Source organism: Lynx rufus, unplaced genomic scaffold (genome assembly GCF_022079265.1).
Source record: "Lynx rufus isolate CCGP_SWC_20201006 ecotype Redwood Valley unplaced genomic scaffold, mLynRuf1.p SCAF_19, whole genome shotgun sequence".
In the NCBI taxonomy this organism is placed as follows: Eukaryota; Metazoa; Chordata; class Mammalia; order Carnivora; family Felidae; genus Lynx; species Lynx rufus.
Genome location: NW_025814833.1, coordinates 14,206,899 through 14,226,648, shown reverse-complemented (window position 1 = coordinate 14,226,648; position 19,750 = coordinate 14,206,899). Strand labels below are relative to the sequence as shown.

At 45.2% G+C, this 19,750-nt stretch overlaps 1 non-coding gene and 1 pseudogene across 1 annotated transcript; one reads left to right on the top strand and one right to left on the bottom strand.

Moving 5' to 3' along the window:
- The window catches only part of LOC124513755 (60S ribosomal protein L34-like), a 42,363-nt pseudogene extending 22,835 nt beyond the window's left edge, over nt 1-19,528 (top strand).
- LOC124514086 (U6 spliceosomal RNA) lies at nt 9,792-9,895 on the bottom strand. Its single transcript, XR_006962580.1, has one exon. It is a non-coding gene; the product is annotated as a U6 spliceosomal RNA (small nuclear RNA).
- Nucleotides 19,529-19,750: the final 222 nt, after the last annotated feature.

The following is a 19,750-nucleotide window of genomic DNA, read 5'->3' as shown; positions in this document are numbered from 1 at the left end:
GACAGAGAGAGACAGAGCATGAACGGGGGAGGGGCAGAGAGAGAGGGAGACACAGAATCGGAAACAGGCTCCAGGCTCTGAGCCATCAGCCCAGAGCCTGACGCGGGGCTCGAACTCACGGACCGCGAGATCGTGACCTGGCTGAAGTCGGACGCTTAACCGACTGCGCCACCCAGGCGCCCCAAAAATGGATTTTTAAATAAATGATTCTGGATGTATGGACTAGCCACGTGGAAAAACACAAAGTTAGATGCGACTTTCACACCATATGCAGGAGTCAAACTCTCAACGAATCAAAGATCCAAACGTAAGATATGAAACCTTACGAGTATGAAAAGAAGACGTGGTGGGGGGGGCACCTGTGTGGCTCAGTCATTTCAGCATCTGACTTCGGCTCAGGTCATGCTCTCATGGTTTGTGAGTTTGAGCCCCAGGTTGGGGTCTCGGCTGTCATCAAGGAGCCGGATTCAGACTCTCTGCCCCCTCCCTTTCTGCCCCTCCCCCACTTTTCCCCTCTCTCTCAAAAATAAATAATAAAAACATTAGAAAAAAGAAAGCAGGGGTACCTCCCCCCCTTTAAAAATGATTTACTTATTTTAAGTAATCTCTATGCCTAGTGTGGGGCTCGAACTCACGACTCTGAGATCAAGAGTCCAATGTTCCCTCTGACTGAGCCAGACAGGTAACCCGAGCACATTCCCCTTTAACCTTGATGGAAAGAAAGACTCTTTAAGCATAATTCAAAAGCTAGAGGCAGGTCGTCTGGGTGGCCCAGCTGGTTAAGCGTCCGGCTCTTGGTTTTGGCTCAGGTCACGATCTCACAGTCATGAGATCGAGCCCCAAGTTGGGCTCCCAATGCATTGGGGCATGGACCCTACTTGAGATTCTCATTCTCTCTCTCTCTCTCTCTCTCTCTCTGCCTCTTCCCCGTTCCCCATGCCCGTGTGTGTGTGTGTGTGTGTGTGTGCGCGCGCGCGCGCGCACGCGTGTGCCCGTGCGTGGGCTTACATGCTTTCTCTTGCAAAAAAAAAAAAAAAAAGCTAGAGGCAATAGAGAAAACAATGGGTAAAATTGTGTAATCTCCCTCCCCCTTGGCACATTGGCCCGAGTCTTAGTTCTGCAGCCTGACACGTCGCTCTGGGGCGGCCAGCAGGACAGGCTGGGGTGGGCGTTGGCACTCCAAACGTCATCCCCGTCCAGTGTTCCCTATCAGTGGGAGTCGCAGAGAGACCCACACTGTCCTGTTGTTCCCGGGATGCAATGGTTCTCAGCTGGACGAAACATAAATACGCGCACAAATCTCTTCCAGGCAAACCAGATTCTCCGAGACGGTGCAGCCTGCATCCATACGGGAGACGAGAATTTGCCTGACTTCCTTCCCCAGCTCACCGAGGAGACGGTGCTTGCGTGATTATGCAGAGCACGGCCCTCTTCCCTCCCCCTTGTCAGGGCACGAGAAAGGGACACATCATGGAATAATACCGAGGGTGCCTGACATTTAGTGAGCACTTACTATGGGCCGGGCCGTACACGTTCTCACGTGAGCTCCGCAGCAACGCCACGAGGTAAAGATGCTATCGCTCATCTCGAAGATGAGAAAACAAGCCATAAGGGCTGCCGGTCACTGGTGATCGGCCGGTGAGGGGGGAGAGCGCGGATTTAAAGCTGGGCAAAGCGTCCAGACCGTCTGTGTTTTCTGTGACGCCAGATGGCTTTTTTGTAGTTCAGTTGGGAAGTGATGGAGACAAGAGTTGAACCCAGACAGTTCGACTCAGGAGCCCGAGCTCCCAGTATCTTTTCTTTAAATTGAATGTAATGTTTTAAAAGGAGGCTCTGTGGGGGGCCCCCCCGGGCGGCTCAGTCGGTTGCGTGTCTGACTTCGGCTCAGGTCACGACCTCACAGTTCGCGAGTTCGAGCCTCGCATAGGGCTCGGTGCGGTCAGTTGGCTTCAGATCTTCTGTCCCCCCCCCCCCCCCCCGTCTCTCTGCCCCTCTGCCAATCTCGCCATCGCTCTCTCTCAAAAATAAACGTTAAAAAAATTTCAGGGCGCCTGGGTGGCTCAGTCAGTGAAGCATCCGACTCTTGGTTTTGGCTCAGGTCATGATCTCACGGTTCATGAGCCCCACATTGGACTTCCTTTCACTCCCTTGCCTGCTAAATGGGGTGGAGTAAGATGAGTACGAGAGGCAGTGGCTCGCTCCAAAATTTCCTATATTATGTCTCCGGGTTTCTAATTTTGTAACGTTGGATCCTAAGGGTGTAGGGTGCAGGGTGGGGTGTTGGGTGGGGTTGAGGCCAGCTGGGTCTAGTAAGGCATGATGAAGGACGAGATGGATATGCACGGAAAGGGAGAAGCTAGATGTGAAGGTGGCAGGGTTCATAATCTCTGGGAAGGTGATTGGGCCCAGGGAGTGGCCCTAAATCTGTAATTGGGGCAGGTGAGCAGATTGTGTAGGAGGAGAGCTACATACGATTGTTGGCAAGTGTAGATGTCCCATGGGCCTTCCTGGGGTGACCTAGAATGCTTCCGGTTAGTGACGTAGCTCTTTTTTACTGTTGAATCTCTATAGGCCTGCTGTGTACAGTTGTGCAGGTTGCTCACTGCACAAAGGGAATCTGGCCAAGAGGGCCAAGAGGACCATGTCTTTTTTAGGAGAAGAGTCATCTGTTTATTGCTTACCCCACCCCTCCCATCAGCGTGAGTTCTTTGAGGGCAGGAGGTTCTCCGAAAGTAAATTACTCCCAATATCCATTGTTAGTCATGCCACATTCTAGATTGTTTTATATGTGGATGGTGACTTTTTGAAGTAGTTCGTTTTCCTTCGAATTTCTAATTATCCTTCTTTGTGTTGTTGTTGCCCAAAGATATCTGGTTCTCTGTCACCATACTGCTGCTGTCTTTCCGTTGTTTGATTAGATGGCTTGTCAAGTGCACGGATATGTACTGACTCGAAGCCTCCCTCAATGGCTGCTCTCTTAGGAGTTTTTTTTCATCGTGTTCCTGGGTTAGTGTCTCTGCTTCTTGGATCCCATGACTTCCTTTTTCTTGGACCTCTTTTTTTTGACGGTTGGAGTATATCCTCTAGTTAATTCTTTCAGAGAAGATAACCGGGAGGTAAAATTTCTGAATTGTCTCATGTCTAAAAATGTTTCTTTTTGTTCTTCTATTTAACAAATATAGAATTGTAGGTTCAAAGTAATTTTCCCTCAATCTTTCCTGATGTTATTCTCATGGGGTTTTTGTTTTTGTTTTTTGCATCGAAGTGTTGCCAATGAGGATTCTTATTTCTTTGTAGATGGGCTTTTTTTTTTCCCTTCTAGAAGCTTTAAGGATCCTCCCTTTATTGTCAATATCTTAAGATTTCACACGAATGTATTATTAGAGGCCAATCTTCCTTTCTTTCATTCTACTTGCCACTCAGTGGTCTTTTCAAACTAAAATCTTTCTTCTGGTTATGCAAAAGTTTCTTCTTTTTTTTTAAATTTACTTTTAAATTTACATCCAAGTCAGTTAGCAGATAGTGCAATAATGATTTCAGGAGTAGAGTCCAGTGATTCATCCCCTACACATAATACCCGGTGCTCGTCCCAACGAGTGTCCTCCTTAATACCTCTTGCCCATTTAGCCCATCCCCCCACCCATGACCCTTCCAGCAACCCTCAGTTTGTTCTCTGTATTTAGGGGTCTCTTGTGTTTTGTCCCCCTCCCTGTTTTTATATTGTTTTTGCTTCCCTTCCCTTATGTTCATCTGTTTTGTCTCTTCAAGTCCTCACATGAGTGAAGTCATATGATATTTGTCTTTCTCTGACTGACTTATTTTCTTAGCATAATACACTCCAGTTCCATCCGTGTTGTTGCAAATGGCAAGAGTTCATTCTTTTTGGTTGCCGAGTGATACTCCATTGTGTGTGTGTGTGTGTGTGTGTGTGTGTGTGTGTATACACACACACACATATAGACCACATCTTCTTTATCCATTCATCCATCGACGGACATTTGGGCTCTTTCCATACTTTGGCTATTGTCGATGGTGCTGCTATAAACATTGGGGTGCGTGTGCCCCTTCAAAACAGCACACCTGTATGCCGCGGATAAATGCCTAGTAGTGCAATTGCTAGGTCTATGGTAGGTCTATTTTTAATTTTTTGAGGAACCTCCATACTGTTCTCCAGAGAGGCTGCTCCAGTTTGCATTCCCATCAGCAGTGCAAAAGGGTTCCTCTTTCTCCGCATCCTCGCCAACATCTGTCGTTGCCTGAGTTGTGAATGTTAGCCATTCTGACAGGTGTGAGATGATATCTCATTGTGGTTTTGATTTGTATTTCCCTGATGATGAGTGATGTGGAGCATATTTTCATGTGTTTGTTAGCCTCTTGGATGTCTTCTTTGAAAAAGTGTCTATTCATGTCTTTTGCCCATGTCTTCACTGGATTATTTGTTTTTTGGGTGTTGAGTTTGATAAGTTCTTCATAGATTTTGGATACTAACCCTTTATCTGATATGTCATTTGCAAATATCTTCTCCCATTCCGTCGGTTGCCTTTTAGTTTTGCTCATTGTTTCCTTCATTGTGCAGAAGCTTTTTATTTTGATGAGGTCCCAATAGTTCCTTTTTGCTTTTGTTTCCCTTGCCTCTGGAGACGTGTTGAGTAAGAAGTTGCTGCGACCAAGATCAAAGAGGTTTTTGCCTGCTTTCTCCTCGAGGATTTGGATGGCTTCCTTACATTGAGGTCTTTCATCCATTTTGAGTTTATTTTTGTGTCTGGAGTAAGAAAGTGGTCCAGGTTCATTTTTCTGCATGTCGCTGTCCAGTTTTCCCAGCATCACTTGCTGAAGAGACTGTTTTTATTCCATTGGATATTGTTTCCTGCTTTGTCAAAGATTAGTTGGCCATACGTTTGTGGGTCCATTTCTGGGTTCTCTATTCTATTCCATTGATCTGAGTGTCTGTTCTTGTGCCAGTACCATACTGTCTTGATGATTACAGCTTTGTAGTATAGCTTGAAGTCTGGGATTGTGATGCCTCCTGCTTTGGTTTTCTGTTTCAAGATTGCTATGGCTACTCGGGGTCTTTTCTGGTTCCATACAAATTTAGGATTATTTGTTCTAGCTCTGTGTAGAATGTTGGTGTTATTTTGATAGGGATCGCATTGAATATGTAGATTGCTTTGGGTAGTATCGACATTTTAACAATATTTGTTCTTCCTATTCAGGAGCATGAAATATTTTCCATTTTTTGGTGTTTTCCTCAATTTCTTTCATGAGCTTTCTATGGTTTTCAGTGCATAGATTTTTCACCTCTTTGGTTAGGTTTATTCCTGGGTATTTTATGTTTTTTGGTGCAATTATAAACGGGACTGATTCCTTGATTTCTCTTTCTGTCGCTTCATTGTTGGTGTATAGGAATGCAACCGATTTCTCTGCCTTGATTTTATATCCTGTGACTTTGCTGAATTCATGAATCAGTTCTTCCAGTTTTTTGGTGGAATCTTTTGGGTTTTCCATATAGAGTATCATGTCTTCTGGGAAGAGTGAAAGTTTGACTTCCTCCTTGACGATTTGGATGCCTTTTATTTCTTTGTGTGGTCTGATTGCTGAGGCTAAGACTTCCAACACTATGTTGAATAACAGTGGTGAGAGTGGACACCCCTGTCGTGTTCCTGACCTTAGGGCAGGAACCACACTGTCAGCACAGAGCCCGCCTCAATGAGATCATGACCCGAGCTGAACTCAAGAGTCGGATGCTTAACCAACTGAGCCACCCAGGTGCCCCAATACTTTATATATTTTTCAACTTTTCTCCCAATTTCCCTGTAGTCAAGGCTGGCCCCAGACACACTAGCATGGAACGCATGCTTTGGAAAGAAAAGCTGAAGTTGTGATTGTAACCATGGGGAACCCAAGCTTGAGGTCTATGTATATGGAGACGTCTACCAGCAAAGGAGCGACTGTAGTATTTTCTGCACAGATTTTATCTCAGCGTAACCAAAAACTTGATACTGGGAAGTTTTTCTTTATAGAGGTACTCCAGCTAATGAGTGAAGAAGGAATGATAGACTATCACCATTGGCAGTCTCTAAGGAAACAATGGATCTGGGCAATGATTCGCTCGTGTCTGTGGACATCGCCGGTAGAGAGACGATCAGATATTATGCCCTTCTGATGAAAGAACACAGCATCACCTATGAAACTGTCTTGCCGAGAAATCAAACCCGGGTTTTCACAAGTCTCTAGATCTAACAGTTTACTTGAAAAACACTATTGGGATATAATCACCAAAATCCATGGACAGTGGGAGACTTTACAGGAAAACTAGCTCACATCCGCATTAATAAATTCCAATGGGAAAAACAAAGAAATGCCAGAGGGGCCTAGCGATTAAAAGAGACTCAAAAGATACAGCAATCGATTGCAATATGTGGATACTGATGTGAACAACAACAAAAGATCTGTAAACATTCATGCAACTATCAGGGATATTTAAATACTGACTGACTCTTTGATGATGTTGAGGGATCACTGTTAGTATTTTTGGTGTGGTAACAATATTGTGGTTATGCTTTTATTTATTTATTTTATTTTTTAACGTTTATTTATTTTTGAGACAGAGAGAGACAGGGCATGAACGGGGGAGGGGCAGAGAGAGAGGGAGACACAGAATCTGAAACAGGCTCCGGGCTCTGAGCCGTCAGCACAGAGCCCGACACGGGGCTCGAACTCACTGACCGCGAGATCGTGACCTGAGCCGAAGTCGGCCGCTTAACCGACTGAGCCACCCAGGCGCCCTGTGGTTATGCTTTTAAAGAGCGTCCCATGAGAGAATACGCTGAAATATTTATTGCATACTTTTGTACGCATTTGAAAATTTTCAGAATAAAAAGTAAAAAAATTTAGGGCAGCAAAAGTCAGAAGAACCTGGATGTAAATTCTACTATAACTTCATGTCACGGAATACATTCATTAACTGCTCTGTGGCTGTTTCTTCATCGACAGTAATGGCCCCTACATCATAGAGTTGGGGCGAGGATTCTATGACGTTTTGTCTGTAAAACCCTTCCAACGCTGCCTGGCCTACAGTCCACACTCAATAAAGGATGCTCTCGTTACTGTTATTTACTTTTTGATGGTCCTATCTTGAGGGGATGGTCCTAGGTGGGTCCTAGGTAAATACTGCAATAGCATCTCCTAAATGTTCCTGGCCTTGCACTTATTTTTGAGAGAGAGAGAGAGAGAGTGCAAGCAGGGGAGGGGCAGAGAGAAAGATAGACACAGAATCCAAAGCAGGCTCCAGGCTCTGAGCTGTCAGCACAGAGCCCGATGCAGGGCTCGAACCCATGAACCAGGAGATCGTGATCTGAGCCGAAGTCGGATGCTTAACCGACTGAGCCACCCAGGCGCCCCTATATTATTTTAGATATATATACCATATACATGTGTATATATATATAAAATATAGGACATAATTATATATATTATTATATATATCATATATATTAACGTCAGATAAAGTGAATTTAATACAAGGAGTATTGCCAGAGATATAGAGGGATATTTTGTAATGATGAAAGGGTCAATGCATAAGAAGGCACGATTCTAAATGTGTATGTGCCTAAAAACGGAGCTGTAAGATATGTGAAGTAAAAACTGGTAGAATTTAGAGGAGAAAGAGAGAAATCCACAATTATACTTGGAGACTTTAATACTCCTTTCTCAGTAATCAGTAGAACACGTAGACAATCATTAAGACGCCATCAATTAACTTGTCCTAATGGATATTGATAGGTCTCCCCCCTGCCCCCCACCGCAATAGCAAAATACACATTGCTTTCAAGTGTGGAGCGTTCACCGTGAGAAACCTTATGCTGGGCCGTGAAGAAGTGTCACCGACCATAAAAAAGTTAAATTAGAAATCAATAATTAGAAAGCTATCTGGGGGGGGGGCACCTGTGTGGCACAGTCGGTTGAGGGTCCGACTTCGGCTCAGGTCGTGATCTCGCGGTTCGCGAGTTCGAGTCCCACATCTGATGTGGGATCCGACCTCGCTGCTGTCAGCGCAGATCCTGCTTCGGATCCTCTGTCCCCCTCTCTCTGCCCCTCCCCCGCTTGAGCGCTCTCAAAAAAATAAACTTAAAAAAAAGAAAGAAAGAAAGCTCTCTGGGAAATTCCCTAAATGTGGGGAGATTAACCAATTGCAGCGATAACTGGGCGCTTGTGCATGACTTAACGGGAGGCCTGTCCCTCCGAAAGTGTACAATTCCTCTTCCTCCTCTCTCTCCCCCAAGCACACATCAGTGTCTATTTGCATCGATCCCTTTTTGTGGGCTCATTTGCTCCGTCACCGTGAGAGACGGAAAGAGCTCTTGGTGGCGAGAAGGGCTAGAAGAAGAGAAGAGAAGCCGTAAGGGGGAACTATGGGGTCGATTCCTTTTCCAGACCGGTAGCTTCGGTGGTCAAGCAAATGAGAAACCATGTGCTGCTGGGCCCGCCCATGGAGGCTTTGAGAGACTGAACAAAAGCAGGCCTAGCGCAAAACCCAGGTGACAGAGTGCGGGCGGCACGGAACTGGGGAAGATACCCTTCTAATCCCGGAGGCGCTACAGAAGGCACAGTTAGCATGGACGTTGGTATTTCATTACGGACAGTAAGCAATCAGGTTTCTGTAAGGAGCTTTGCAAGCAGAAGATACGGACAAGTCGGACGCTGGAAGAGTAGGGGCAAGGAGGGCAGGGCTCCCAGAAGTAAATGGTATGGGGTGGGGCGCTGGAGAGCGATGTGGGGTCTTACTCTTGCACACTTAACTAAGAACCGTAGGTAACTTGCCGAGAGTAGCAGGTGGCATAGTCTCCTGTTCTGGAATAAATAACAAGATCCTCCAGGGGCCAGTTTTCAGGACACTTGATAGTCTAAAGGTTGCTTGAGGGCTTATGCAGAAAGAGAAACGTAGCAACTCCTTTTGGCTTGTGTGTTGTCTGGGCTCCGATGGATTTTTGTACACAGAGAATTATCGTGCCTTGTAGCTTCTTTTTTTTTTTTTAAGTATTTATTTATTTTGAGAGAGAGAGAGGGAGAGAGAGAGGAAGCACGCAAACAGGGTAGGGGCGGGGGGGGGGGGCGGCGCAGAGAGAGAATCCCAAGCAGGCTCTGCACTGTCAGCACAGAGCCTGATGTGGGGCTCGATCTCATGAACTAACCGTGAGATCACGACCTGAGCTGAAATCAAGTGTTGGACCCTCAACTGACGGAGCCACCCAGGCGCCCCTGTGCCTTGCAGCTTCTCGATGAGGAAACATCCCTACCGTCAGTTCTTAGCAGGTTAGATTTGGAAAGGAACACGCAAGGCCAATGACACATGCGGGAGGCTGGTATAGACCTGTAACAACGGCGTTCACAAGACTTAACACCACATAGTAAGGGCAACAGAAAGAGCTTTTCATAAGTTAAGGGCTAGAAGACAATGGAGGAAAGCATGCACTTGACAAAGACATAGTGATGGATGATAAAGACAGACCAGCGCTCCCCCCGCTCTCACTTTCTGTCAAGGAGAAATTTTCATACTGAAAGTCTAGCCCAGTGCTTTCCTTTCCTTTTTTTTTTTAATGGTTATTTATTTCTGAGGGAGAGAGAGAGAGAGAGAGAAACAGATTATGAGTGGGGAGGGGCAGAGAGAGAGGGAGACAGAGCCCGATGCGGGGCTCGAACCCACAGACCATGAGATCATGACCTGAGCCAAAGGCGGACGCTTAACCAACCGAGCCACCCAGGCGCCCCTGGAGATTCTTTAAAAAAAAAATAAATAAAAGGACTGCTCCATGAATTTGCGTGTCAGCCTTGCACTGGGCCATGCTAATCTTCTCTGCATCGATCCCAACTTCAGCGTCTTGCCAACGCGGTCACTTAAAATGGAAATTCTGATTTGGTCGGTCTGGGTGGGGCCCAGGAACGTGCATTTCTAACAAGATCCCAGGCGATGCTGTAGGAGAGGTGCCGGAAGCCTGAAGACAGGCAAATGTGATCGTGGGTTTTCAAAACCGGAAAGAAGCGGCCGTGGACAGATCAGTAAGCTTGACGTTGATTCCAGGAGACAATCTAAAATGGATTATGTTTGAAGCATGGTTTCTGTTCACTGGACCCAGTACGAGTTCCCTGAGAACAAACCCTGTCAGACTAGTTTCGTTACCTTTGATCGGTTTCCTAGAATGCTAGGTCTGGGCAGCGGCAGTGGGGAGTAAGTGAAATCTGGCAAAATGTTAGCTGAGGACTTTCAAGATGTTATTTGTGGGAATCGGAGCGACACAATAGCGACTGGTCTCGAAGACGAGGAGGGGGGATTAGTAACTGGTTAATCCAGTCTGCCCAGGGGGCCCTGATTAATGATTAATAGTTCCCAAAGGATAGTCTCCAGGCCTATTATAAGGCTTCATCCTCGGCCTGGTCGGTTTCAGCAATATTATCGCTGGCTCAGATCAGTGGTTCTCAAATATGAGGGTACATCAAGCTCTCTTGGGGACAAGGGATGCTGGTTAAAATATAGGTGCCAAGTCTCCAATCCTGGGCTCAGATTCAGCAGGTCTGAATGCATTTTTTTATTAAGCATCTCAAGGTGACTCTGAGGAAGATGTTCTGGGGAGCTTGATTTGGGAAAAAAAAAAAACCCCGATGAATGAGAACAAACCTACGCAGCACAAAAACGCTTTTACACATGTGTATTTGGGGTTTCCCAGCTGGGTAAGGGATAGTAAAGCCGAGGCTCGTATTTCCTTAGCGAGCCCTCCTTAAGCCCTCAGGCCCATTTTCTTGATTCTGAATGAGATTGACAGTGGGGAAGTATTTTCCACCTTTGGCCTATATTGTTTGAATTAATTATTTTATCTTTTCTTATTTTTTAAAGTTTATTTGTTTGTTTTGACAGGCAGAGAGCGTGTGAGCGAGGGAGGGGCAGAGAGAGAGAGGGAGAGAGAGAGAATTCCAAATAGGCTCAGTGCTGTCGGCACAGAGCCTGATGTGGGGCTCAAACTCACAAAGCGGGAGATCGTGACCTGAGCCGACATCAAGAGTCAGACGCTTAACCTACTGAGCCACCTGGGCTCCCCAGAATTCATTATTTATTTATTTATTTATTTATTTATTTATTATTTTGGGGATATATATATATATTTTAAAATTTATTTATTTACATTGAGAGAGAGAGAGAGAGCACGTGCGTGCACAGGGGAGAAGCAGAGAGAGAACGGGAGAGAGAGAATCCCAAGCAGGTCCACACTGTCAGCATGGAGCCCAATGTGGGGCTCGAACTCATGAATTGTGAGATCATGATTCAAGCCGAAGTTGGACGCTTAACCAATTGAACCACCCAGGCGCCCCCAGAATTAATTATTAAAAATTTTTTTTAATGTTTCTATTTATTTTTGAGAGAGAGAGACAGAGAGGCAGAGCATGAGTGGGGGAGGGCAGAGAGAGGAGTCACAGAATCCAAAGCAGGCTCCAGGCTCCGAGGTGTCCCCACAGAGCCCGACCCAGCCCAACCATTAGATCATGACCTGAGCTGAAGTCAGATGCTCAACTGATTGAGCCACTCAGGCACGCCAAATGTTTATTTATTTTTGAGAGAGTGCCAGTTGGGTAGGAGCAGAGAGAGACGGAGACAGAGGATCCAAAGCGAGCTCTGCGCTGAGAGAAGCAAGCCGATGTGGGGCTTGAACTCACGAACCGCGAGATCATGACCTGAGCCAAAGTAGGACGCTCAACCGACTGAGCCACCCAGGTGCCCCCCAAATTGCCTCCTTTTATAAGAATACCAATCATATTTCATTATTACCCACCCTAATGACCTCATCTTAACCTAATTACATCTGCAAAGACCCTATTTCCAAATAAGGGCACATTTACAGGTAATAGGGAGTGAGGACATCAACACACAGTTTTGTGTTTCAGGGATACAATTCAACCTATAAGAGTTGCCAACACTGAGATGGCAGAAATGTTAGAGTTCTCTGACAATTTTCTTTTTTTGAGAGAGAGAGAGAGAAAAAGAATGAGAGCAGAAACGGGGGAGGGGCAGAGGGAGAGAGAGAGAATCTCAAGCAGGCTTCATACCCAGCACCGAGCCTGACTTGGGCTTGATCTCATGACCGTGAGATCATGACCTGAGCCGAGATCAAGAGTCAGATGTTTAACCAACGGAGCTACACAGGCACCCCTCTCTGACAAATATTTTAAAGCTGCTGTGATAAAAATGCTTCAACAGCAGTTATGAACACACTTGAAACAAATGAAATAGAACATATAGAATAGAAACAAATGAGAATTGGAGAATATAAAGAAGTACAAAATGGGCATTTTAAGATTGAAAACGACAATCATTGAGATATAAAACTTAGTGGATGAGCTCAACATCAGAATGGAGGTGACAGAGGAAGGAATCAATAAACTAGAAGATGATACAATAAAAACGACCCAATCGGAGCAAAATAGATTTAAAAAAATGAACAGAGACTCAGGGACCTAAGGGATTATAACAAAAGATCTAACATTGTGTTGCTGGAGTCTCCGAAGGAGAGGAGAAAGAGGGTAGAGCTTAAAAAGTACTCAAAGAGGGGCGCCTAGCTGTCTCAGTCAGAAGCATGTGACTCATGATCTTGGGATCGTGAGTTCAAGCCCTATGTTGGGCGTAGAGATGACTTAAGACAAAAAAGTACTCAAAGAAATAATGACCAAAATTTCCCCAAATATGGCAAGATACATAAAGCCACAGATCCATGAAGCTAAGCGAATCTCAAACAGGATATACTCAAAGAAATCCATACCAAAGCACATCATAATTAAACTTCTGAAAACTAGAGACAAAGAAAAAAATCTTGAAAGCAGCCAGAAAAAAAAATGGTATCTTGAGAGAAATAACAATTTGAATGATGGCAGATTTCACATCAGAAGTCATGAAAGCCAGAAGGAGTTGGCACAACAATTTTTTAAACGATGAAAAGAAGGAATCGTCCACCTGGAATCCTACCTATATCTAGTGAGAACATCCTTCAGGAATGAAAGGAAAATCAAGACTTTCTCAGATGAGGAAAAACTAAGAGAATTTGTCGCCATCAGACCAACCATAAAGATCAGCTAATGGAATTGCTCTAAACAGAAAGGATATGACAAAAGAAGAAATCTTGAATCATCAAGAAGGAAGAAAGAAGAACACAGTGAACAAAAATATGGGTAAATAAAATAATCTTTGTCTCTCCTTTTGAGTTTTCTAAATTATGTTTCATGGTTGAAGCCATGATTAGAACACTTTCTGAGGTGGTTCTAAATGTGTGGAGAAAAAAGAATACATAAAAACAAGAATTTTTTTTTTAATGTTTATTCGTTTTTGAGACAGAGGGAGACAGAGCGCGAGTGGGGGATGGGCAGAGAGAGAGCGAGACACAGAATCCGCAACAGGCTCCAGATTCTGAGCTGTCAGCACAGAGCCCGACGTGGGCTCCAACCCACGAACCGTGAGATCATGACCTGAACCGAAGTCGGCCGCTCAACCGACTGAGCCACCCAGGCGCCCCAAGTGTAACACTCTAAATACAACAATTAAGAGACAGATTGGCAGAGTGGATTAAGAAACAGAACCAACTAGGGGCACCTGGCTGGCTCAGCTGGTGGAGCATGTGACTCTTGGTCTCAGGGTTGTGGGTTCAAACCGCACGTTGGGTGTAGCAATTACTAAAAAAACAAAAACAAAAACAAGAAAACTTAAAAAAAAAGTTATTGGGGCAGCTGGGTGGCTCAGTCGGTTAAGCATCTGCCTCTTGGTTTTGGCTCAAGTCGTGATCTCATGGCTCATGAGTTCAAGGCCCGAGTTGGGCTCTGAGCTGACAGCTCGGAGCCTGGAGCCTGCTTTGGATTCTGTATCTCCCTCTCTCTCTGCCCCTCCCCTGCTTGTGCTCTCTTTCTCTGTCAAAAAATAAATTAAAATAAACTTAAAAAAAAAAAGAAAGTTACTAAAAAAACCCCAGGGCCAACTACATACTGTCTATAAGGAGCTCATTTCAAATAAAATGATAAAAAAAAAAAAACCAGGGTGAAAATAAAAGGATATAGAGAGATCTATTATGCAAACATTAACCAAAAGAAAGCAGAAGTGCTTCTATTAATATCACATAAAATAGACTTCAGAGTAAAGAAAATGACCAGTGACAGAGAGGGATATTCTATGATGACAAAAACGTCAAAATTCGCCAAAAAGACATAGCAATTCTGAATCTATATACAGAAAACAAAAAACTACAAAATGTGTGAAACAAAAGCTAGAGACAGATAAATGCCACAACTGTAGCTGGAGACTTTTTCTCAACAACTCACAGAAAAACCAGACAGAAAATAAGCAAGGATGTAGAACTCAACAACATCAACCAATAACATGTAATAGACATTTCTAGAACACTCCACCTAACAACAGCCGAATACGCATTCTTTTCAAGTGCCCACAAAACATCCACGAAGGTAGAGCATATTCTGGACCACAAAACAAATCCAGAAAAATTTAAAATAATTGTGTTCTCTGATCCCAATGCAATCAGAGTAGAAATCCATAAACAAGAAGGTAACAGGAAAATCTCCAGCAGTTGGAAATTAAAAACATACTTCTAGGGGCACCTGGGGGGCTCAGTCGGTTGGGCGTCCAACTTTGGCTGGGGTCATGACCTCATGGTTTGTGGGTTTGAGCCCCGCGTCCAGCTCTGTGCTGAAGGTTCGAAGCCTGGAGCCTGCTTCAGATTCTGTGTCTCATTCTCTCTCTGCCCCTCCCCCACTTGTGCTCCGTCTCTCCCTGTCTCCCAAAAATAAATAAATGTAAAAAAAAAATTTTTTTTAACCCATACTTGTAAATAATCCACCAGGCAAAGAGAAAGTCTCAAGGGAAATAAAAAGAATACATTAAATTGAGAATGAAAATTCAACATGTCAAAATCTGAGGTGTGCTGCTAAAGCAGTATCAGGAGGAAAATTTATAGTACTCGATGCACACATTAGAAAAGAGGAAAAGTGTCAAATCAATAATCACAGCTTCCACCTCAAGAACCTAGAAAAACAAGAGCAAAATAAACCCAAAGTAAGCAGAAGAAGGAAGAAAACGATAATGACAAAGACAGAAATCAAAGAAATCAGAAACAGAAAAACAATAGAGCAAAACAATGAAACAAAGAATTGGTTCCTGGAAAAGATCAATGACCAAACCTCTGCTACCACTGACAAAGAAAACAGAGAGAGAAGGCACACATTAGCAACAGCCAGACTCAAACAGGGGCTAGTGCCATAGACCCTGTAGACATCAAAAGGATAATAAAAGAATACAGTGAAAATTTCCACACACGTAATTTTGACAACTGAGACGGAATGGACCAACTCCTTGAAAAACACGAGCTGCCGCAACTTGCCAAATATGAAATAGATTATTTGAATCATCTTCGGACTTCAAGAAATTAACTTTATAACTTAAAAAGTCTCGAAAAAGAAATCTCCACGCCCAGATAGCTGTACTGGAGAATGATACGAAACACGTAAAAAAGGATTTATACCAATTCTACCAAACTCTTCCAGAAAATACAAGAGGAGGAAATACAGTTGACCCTTAAACAACACTGGAGTTAGGGGTGCTGACCCACACAGCTGAAACTCCATGTATAACTTTAAACTCCCCTCCAAACTTAACTGCTAATAGCCTACTGTTGACCAGAAGCCTTACCGATAACATCAATAGTCGATTAACACATATTTCGTATGTTGTATGTATTATACAATATATTCTTACAATAAAGTAAGCTAGAGGAAGGAAAATGTTATTAAGAAAATCTTTTTATAATGTTTATTTATTTTTGAAGGGGAGAGAGAGAGAGAGAGAGAGGACAGAGAGAGAGGGAGACACAGAATCCGAAGCAGGCTCCAGGCTCCAAGCTGTCAGCACAGAGCCCGACGCGGGGCTCGAACTCACGGACCGCGAGATCATGACCTGAGCCAAAGTCGAATGCTTAACCGACTGAGCCACCCAGGTGCCCCATTATTAAGAAAATCTTAAGGAAGAGAAAATACATTTACAGTACTGTACTGTAAAATATCCACATGTAAGTGGACCCACGCAGTTCAAACCCATGTTGTTCAAGGATTTACTGTACTTCCCAATTCACTTTATGAGCTGTTATTAACCTGATATCAAAACCAGACAGACATCACACAATAAAGAAAACTATATACCAATAACCCTCATGGATACAGTGGCAAAAATCCTTAACAAGATATTAGCAAATAGGGAGCGCCTGGCTGGCTCAGTCGGAAGGGCATATGACTCTTGATCTTGGGGTCACGAGTTTGCACCCCAAGTTGGGTGCAGAGATAACTTAAATCAATTAATTAAAAATAAAAAGACTGGGGCGCCTGGGTGGCTCAGGCGGTTAAGCGTCCAACTCTTGATTTCGGCTCAGGTCTCAATCTTGTGGTTCGTGGGTTCGAGCCCCGCATTGAAGCCTGCTTGGAATTTTCTCTCTCTCCCTCTCTCTCTGCCCCTCCCCCACTTGCATGCATTCCCCCCCCCCCTTCTCTCTCAAAATAAATAAATAAAACTTAAAAAAAATAAAAATAAAAAGGCTCTCTGGCAAAACTCTTGGCTCCTGTCTGGCTTATTGATTCCTGGAAGACGGAGTGATGCAGATGTGAATTCATAACATATTTTCTATATGGTCCTTGTGGTTCTTAACATGGGTTTCTCTGTGTTAATGCAACGTAACGTTATACTCCTATTAGACGTATGTTACTTGGGGGCAAGTTGAGTCAGTACATCAGTACTCTGTCTAACCGGGAGGCAGTGACAATGCTTTACAATTGAATAATCTGTTGGCGCTTCTAAAAGGTTTTCACGTATGACACAAGGTGTCAACATAAATTGAAAATATGAGGGCAGGGATCATAGGAGGTCTCCAGAGGAGGCTGTCAAAGCGCCACTGAGCGAAGAGGAGAGGAAGAGAGACAATTGCCAGGGAAAGGTAATGAGCCCTCCTCCCCCCTAGAGAAATTGGTGAAGGCCTGCAACCTTTAAGTCTTAGCTGGCAAGACACCGCCATCTTTGGGGGCCATTATTCTGTCTACCATGACTTCCCGTCTCCCTACTCTGTAGGGACCATTTCTCTCAGTCGTCCACAGACATCTTTCCCTGTGGCATCTCCCATAGGTTTTCTGTTAATATTCACTGTTCATAGAAGAAACTTGTGGCATTTGGCTTTGTTGTTTTCCTGTTTTGTTTTTGGTCAGATGTGCCTCAGGATGAAAGGGACTGTCTCTGTCTTCACTGGTGGAGTTCTCTAGCTCTGAATGGAAACCCAGGAGGGCTGCTTTCAGTCTGGAGATCTCTGGGTCTAATTCACAGGGAATTTAAGGAAAGAAGCCGGTGGGAGTTTTGAAGTGGCCTGTCACTGGGAGCGCACACAAGTCAACCGGGCCCTTGGTCTCCACCACCCCTGGCTTGCCCCTCCACAACCCGCCCCCCACCCCCAATCTCAGCAAATAGCAAATCCAATTTTCCAGTTTCTCATGCAAAAACTCTCCTCTCGGGGCGCCTAGGTGGCTCATTTGGTTGAGCGTTGGACTTTGGCTCAGGTCATGATCTCACAGTTCCTGAGTTCGAACCCCAGATCGGGCTCTCTACTGTCAACACAGAGCCCTTTTCCAATCGCGTCTCCCCCCTTTTTGCTTTCTCCTCCGCCGCCTGCGCTCTTTCTCTCAAAAAAAAAATCAACATATAAAAAACAAAAATCTCACGTTTCCTCTCACATCCAACATTTAAAACATCAGCGATCCCTGTTGATTATCTGCTACGTATGTTCAGAACTTGACCACTTCTTACACCTCTACTGCTGACACCCTGGTCTGAGCCACTGTCACCTTTCTCCCTAGTCATGGCATTAGTTTCCTATGTGGTCTTCCTCCTCCTGTCCTGCCTCCCTCCGGTTTCTTTTCTTTTCTTTATTAAGTCATCTCTAGGCCCAGCGTGTCGCCCCGCCCCCCTCCAGTTTATTTTCAACACAGCAGCCACAGTGGCCTTCTCGCAATGGACTCCAGATCAAGTCTCTCCTCTTATAATTCTCCAATGGCTCTCAATCTTGTTCTGAGGATAAGGTAAAGTCATGGCCCACAAGCGCCTGGGTGCCCCAGTAGGTTAAGCGTCGGACTCTCGATTTCAGCTCACGTCATGATCTTAGGGTTTGTGAGTTTCCAGCCTCCCCATTGGGCTCTGCCCTGGCAGAGCAGAGCCTGCTTGGGGTTCTCTCTCCCTCTCTCTTTCCCCCTCTCCTGCTTTGCACGCTCTCTCTCAAATTAAACACTAAAAAAAAAATTTTTTTTTAATGCTTCCTTCTCAGTGAGTCTTTCTGGCCATCCTTTCAAAATACAATGCCTCCTCCAACACCTCGCCTCCCTTTCCTGCTTAATTTCCTCCCTGGCTCTATTTGTCATCTCACATTATATATACATATGGTGCAGTTTGTTAACTGCCTGCCTTACCCCTCCAATATAAATTCCCAAGGGCAAAGATTTTTCTCTGTTTTATTCATTGATGAACCCCCCAGTGCTATAAACAGTGCCTGTCACATAGTAAATGCCAATAAACATTTGTTGGATGGATGAATAAACGAACTTTACATGTTCCTCCCCACCCAGTCCCGCGCTAACTATTCCCTCACCCAATTTCAGCATCACAAACTTGCACCCTTCCCCTGAGACCTGAGTTCACTTTGCGTCTTAAAAATGATGTCCCAGGGACACCTGGGTGGCTGAGTCGGTTAAGCCTCCGACTTCGACTCGGGTCATGATCTCACAGCTCAGCTGGGGGGTTCGAGCCCCGCATGGGGTTCTGTGGTGACAGTTCAGAGCCTCAGCCTGTTTCGGATTCTGTCTCCCCCTCTCTCTGCCCCTCCCTCACTCGTGCACTCTCTCTCTCTCTCTCTAAAGTAAACATTAAAAAAATTTTAAAACACGATGTCCCAAGGTTCGAGGCTGACCACGCCCACTCTGCCAAAAGGTCCCTGCGGGGACACCGGCCCGGCCCTGGCAGTGCGGGAGGACGGGGTTCCAGCCCACCACGAGGTCTAGAGATCAGGGAAGGCTTCTCGGAGGAGGTGACAACCGAGTGGAGGCTGAGGGGCCAGTGGAGTCAGAGTGAAGAAGTGCTATTCCGACAGACCACCATCGGTGCCAAAGTTTGGACCGCCCAGAGAAGTCAAAGCTCAGAGGGGACCGTTGGGAGCTTGAGGGAGGAGGCACTGGTGGCTGGTGGGAGCCATCGCTGCTGGGATCCTGGGTGACCGGGACTCCGGGGGCAGGGTGGGTGCACGTGCGATCCAAGCCGCTGCGAACATTGAGCTCACCCACGAAGCCCGTAGAGAGGGGCCCGGCCAGGGTGGCCTTGCCCCTTGTGACCGTGGCTGCATTGTCCCAGATGGTGCAGCCGCTGACCCTGGAGCTGCTGGAGGAAACCGGGCAGGCCACGGAGGTGGGGTGAAGTAGGATGCTTAGAGCTTGGAACAAGGGGGAAATAAACCTAAGAAATACAAAAACACCTGGGGGGGTGGGGGAACAAAGATGTCCCCAAAGATTAGCCCCAACCCCACGGAGGGAGTTTCAGGTATTCTAACCAGAAAGGTGTTATTCTTGGAGAGTGAGAAGGTTATCTGCAATCACAGCATTCTTGGGAAGCCTGCAGGTATTTATTTTTTTATGCCTG